This window comes from Eriocheir sinensis, chromosome 19 (assembly GCF_024679095.1).
Source record: "Eriocheir sinensis breed Jianghai 21 chromosome 19, ASM2467909v1, whole genome shotgun sequence".
NCBI classification, from domain to species: domain Eukaryota; kingdom Metazoa; phylum Arthropoda; class Malacostraca; order Decapoda; family Varunidae; genus Eriocheir; species Eriocheir sinensis.
This window is the reverse complement of record NC_066527.1, coordinates 13,804,279-13,809,202: the sequence shown is the minus strand read 5'-3', so window position 1 is coordinate 13,809,202 and position 4,924 is coordinate 13,804,279. Positions and strand designations below refer to the sequence as shown.

General features: G+C 47.0%; 1 long non-coding RNA gene across 1 annotated transcript; it reads right to left on the bottom strand.

Annotated features, from left to right (window-relative positions):
- Positions 1 to 1,176: 1,176 nt before the first annotated feature.
- LOC127000746 (uncharacterized) lies at positions 1,177 to 4,028 on the bottom strand. The gene is made up of 6 exons (XR_007754488.1): positions 3,501 to 4,028; positions 3,266 to 3,347; positions 2,994 to 3,114; positions 2,455 to 2,601; positions 1,898 to 2,300; positions 1,177 to 1,693 (listed from the first exon to the last, which is right to left on the bottom strand). It is a non-coding gene; the product is annotated as an uncharacterized LOC127000746 (long non-coding RNA).
- Between the last annotated feature and the right edge of the window lie 896 nt (positions 4,029 to 4,924).

The window sequence follows — 4,924 nt, the reverse complement described above, 5'->3', positions numbered from 1 at the left end:
ATCATTTTTAGATAATTTATGGACAATAACTTCGGTATTTAGATTGCATTTATGTACTACTATAAATAATTCCAAAAGCTGAAGTTAAAAATTTAATACTGCAGGCTAAGTTAAAATAATTACTACAGCCCAAGTTGAAATAATTACAACAGCCAAAGTTGAAACTCCAAAAGCCTGAAAATCCCACATTGAAGAAGTACAGAGCTAGTTTCCCCGGGCCGTCTTCGGACAAGGGCCCGTTCCCCTTTTGATACTAGGGGATAAATCTTGCGTACACACACACACGCACACACACGCACACAAAAAAAGGCAGTCATAAACCCCGACACGGTCTTGATACCACTCGATTTCTCGCGTGTTGTGTCGTTCGTTCCCAACATCAATGGCGAGAACACCAACTTGGAAGAAGTTTCTTATACTCTTCATCACACTTACGGATGACGTGATCGCCCACGTTATCCGGATTCAAAATGGTGTAGGCTGGTCGGAGTCCTTCCGAGTTCCAGCTAACCCTGGACACACAGCATACACCAAGATCTTGCGCCTGACTGGCTGTCTCGCTTAGTTGAGATGAAGGTTGTCCTCGTCACCAGGGTCTTCAGATCTCGGCGGTGGGAGAGATACAGGTACACGATGAGTGTGGCCTCCCTCATACTCTTGGACCCACCGTCACGCAAGTGTACCTGGACAGGCAAGGTATGAGGGATATCGGCGACACCTCGACTTACCTGGATTTCTACTGGCTCTTATAAGACATACTTAATGAGGTCAAAGGGTTTGCGGACGAGAACTGCTATTATCCCACCTATTGGCCCGCCGCGTCAAAGGGTTTTCAGTGAATTTCTACTGGCTAGCTCATGACATGCTTATTGAGGTGGAAGGGTTTTCAGTGAATTTCTACTGGCTAGCTCATGACATACTTATTGAGGTCGAAGGGTTTTCAGTGAATTTCTACTGGCTAGCTCATGACATACTTATTGAGGTCGAAGGGTTTTCAGTGAATTTCTACTGGCTAGCTCATGACATACTTATTGAGGTCGAAGGGTTTTCAGTGAATTTCTACTGGCTAGCTCATGACATACTTATTGAGGTCGAAGGGTTTTCACTGAATTTCTACTGGCTAGCTCATGGCAGTTATTCAGGTCAAAGGGTTTACGGAAGAGCACCGCTATTATCCAACGTAGGGGATAATTTTCAAACAGATTTCAGGCAGGTCTCTTAATCTAAAGATGGTCACCGCCGGGCCTTTGAAGACGAAGGGGATAAAGTTCAAACTGAACTCAGACATGTCACTGAATCTAAAGACTGTCACCGCCGGGCCTTAGAAAACGCAGGGGATGAAGTTCAAACTGAACTCAGACATGTCACTGAATCTAAAGACTGTCACCGCCGGGCCTTAGAAAACGCAGGGGATGAAGTTCAAACTGAACTCGGGCTCGTCACTGAATCTAAAGACAGTCACCGCCGGGCCTTATAAAACGCAGGGGATAAAGTTCAAACTGAACTCGGGCATGTCACTGAATCTAAAGACGGTCACCGCCGGGCCCTAGAATACGCAGGGGTTGAAGTTCAAACTGAATTCACCAGGAAGGGAAGGTAGACTTTCTCCAGCAGGATCATTAAGGGGAGGTAGACTTTCTCCAGCAGGAACAGCATGAAGGGGAGGTCCAGGCCAGGCTCCACCCACCCACCCCTGTGGACAACAAGGGGAATGAAAAAATCAAAGAGACAGCCGGAAAATGGAAAAATTCATGAATAACTTGAGAGGAAGGACTAGCATACTTAAATTGAGGACATTTACATGTGGACAATAATGCTCTAATATGCGTACAAAAATGCTCTAATATGCAAGAGAAGGATAAAAATGGATACCAGAATAATAAAAAAAAAATATTACCTGGTGGCAGCAAAGGCTCTATCGAAGGCAGTGTTGGTTGCAGTGGTCAGGGGCGAGCAACGAGACGGGCCAGTATGTCGGGTAATAGCAGTGTTCATCAGCACCCAAGTGTATAATGTGATCCATTCCGTCGCTATAGTTGTGCACAACCTTGTATACTCGGCAAGGCAAGGCAAGCACCGCGGGGAGGAGCAGGGGAGATATTCGGTTGTCTGGCTTCATCTGAAGTCTCGAGCTCAGGGCCAGAGAGTAGTCAGACTCAAACACTCGCCAGCGGCTGTGCCATCAGGTTAGATTCCACCGTGGCCATCACAGAGAGAAGGCTTTGCAGGGGATTCAGGGAACAACCGATTCGATGCGCCATTTTGGAGAATGACCGCGTGGGTACAGACTTCCTTCCACACTGAGTAACAATTAGGAAATGAACAACACAAACCGATGAGCAGTTCTCGTTTCAGAGACTAATCAAATAGCGTATAGGGAACAAAGATTTGGAGGAAACTTTCCAAATACATCGCTGTAATATTAAAGGCAAAAATACAGTAAAGATTTCTTACGTGTGGTGGCTTGTGCTCCCAGCTGCCTGGCCGTCTTGGGTACTGGTGCACAATGACGTAGACGGTAGACTTTCTCCAGCAGGGCCAGCAGCAACGCTTTCCTTACAGCAAGCAGGAAGGCGGTGTTCAGGTCAGTTCCTCTCACTCCTGAAGAGGAATTTGGAAAGGGATAAACCCAATACGTAATAGTCGTTTGAGAGTAATCATAGCATATAGAGAACATGTGGACTAAACCGAGATAGAGATATAGATACTGCTGTAATACTCGAGCAAAGATATCCAAGTAAAATATCCATACTCGTGATGGATCAACGGCTCCATCGCAATGGCTTTCGTTACAGCAAGGCCGGAAGGGGATATTCAGGCGAGTTCCTCACTCCTGAATAACAGTTAGGGAAGGGATAAACCTAATGAGCCATTACCAATTCAAAGTTATTAATGATAAAGTTATTAATGATACAGAATGAAAATGTGGACGAAGCCGATAATATACACTGCTGTAACACGCAAGCAAAAATGGTACAGTAAAACATTCTTACCCGTGGCGGGGCAGTGGCTTTCGTTGCCCAAGTCAGCATGGGGAGGAGCATCTGTGTTATCAGGATGGATTCCACCGTGACCATCATGGAGGGAAGGTCCTTCAGGTCAGTCCTCACACCCCTGAATAAACATTAGGGAGAGAATCCCTATGAGCAACAGTCTTTTCAAAGGGACTAATGATGCAGCATATTGAGAACATCCCATGTGGACGAATCCACTAATATTAATGCTGTAATATGCAAGCCAAGATTGTACAGTTAAAGATTCTTACCCGGATGGCAGCAATGGCTGCTTAAATGTCCTCCCCGCACGTTACCGCAGAAACAAAGGAGGTGCAGGCAGTTCCTTCCACTCTGGAATAACAATCAGGAGAGGGATAAACGCAATGAGCAATGGCAAGTTCAAAGGGACATAACAAAATCATGGACTAAACTAATATGCACCGCTGTAACACGCGCACCGCTGTAACACGCAAGCAAAGATAGTATACAGGAAAATATTCTTACCTGTGGAGTCAGCAGCGGGTTCGGATCCCATCATCCCATCCGCCTGGTGGAGGCAACACCGCACGCAAGCCTTGGAAATCCCGAGGTAGGAAGTTTAAACAATTCAGGCGTCACTTTCCAGGAGACTTAGTTGCCGCAGATAAAAAATAATGTTAGGAAGACACTAACAAAGAGGTCATTTCTTAAAGTCTCTCAAGCACGATATTTTTTATCCTCAACACCAAATCCCCAGATTTAGTAAAAGACCTAAATTCTGTCTGAATTTCACCACCTCCGTTTTCCAAGGCACGGCGGGTCTCCTCCACCAGGCGGTAGGGATTGCAGTGGTCGGGGGCGAGCAACGCGGCGGGCCAATAGGTGGGGTAATAGCAATTCAAATCCGCAAACTCTTTGACCTCATTAAGTATGTCGTACAGGAGCCAGTAGAAATCCAGGAAAGTCGAAGTGTCGCCGATATCCCCCATACCTTGCCTGTCCAGGTACACTTGCGTGATCGTGGACACCAAGAGTATGAGGGAGGACACACTCATCGTGTACCTGTACCTCCCCCACCGCCCGCCGCGATTTTCGCCTGCCTGGCTCGGTCTCGAATCATCTCGAGACCAGGGCCAGAGTGCAGTCCGTTGCTGTCCGCGACACGGAGGAACCTCGCCAGCACCTCGCGAGATGCCAAGCTGGATTCCACCGTGTCCTTAACGGAGGGAAGGTCCTGCAGGTCAGAGTCCATCGAGTGTCCAGGGCCAGCTGGAACTCGGAAGGACTCCGACCAGCCTACACCATTTTGTATCTTGATGACGTGGGCGAGCACGTCACTGGTAAGTATGAGGAGTATGAGAAGACTCCTCAAAGTTTGCCTTCTCGCCATTGCTGTTTTTAGCCTTGTGTCGAGGATACTACTGCCTTCTGTGGCCGTCCCAGGTATATATACCCCTCAGCCGAGCCCGTGACGTGTGCGAGGCGGCCTAACGAGCACAGGGAATTACAGTTCTCGGGTTTGTCTAACGTGCGGGGCCGCCCAACGAGCAGTGATGGCGGTGGGCGGGGCTGCGGTCATTACTCGTGGCTGCCGCGTCCAGGGCTCGGCAGCATCATTAGCTCCAGATGATGTAGTGCTCGTGTATTTCCATTTTTTAATGTCGAGGTTTTGCTTTTCCGGGAGGCTTTGGGTTTACAGGAATACGTATATGACGACAGAATAGTACTTGTATGGTTAGGAAGTGAAAGAGATGTCAGCGTGTTAATGCAACCAATCTATATATTTTTTTTTTTTTGTACTATAAGAAACTATGGTTTTACGAGAGGGTTCAGTTATAGGTTAATAGAATACATGACAGCAGAAGCGCCAGTTGATTAGATAGGAAAAGAGATGTCGGCGTGTTAATACAGCCAATCTATATTCTTTTTTGTACTATAAGAGGCTGTGG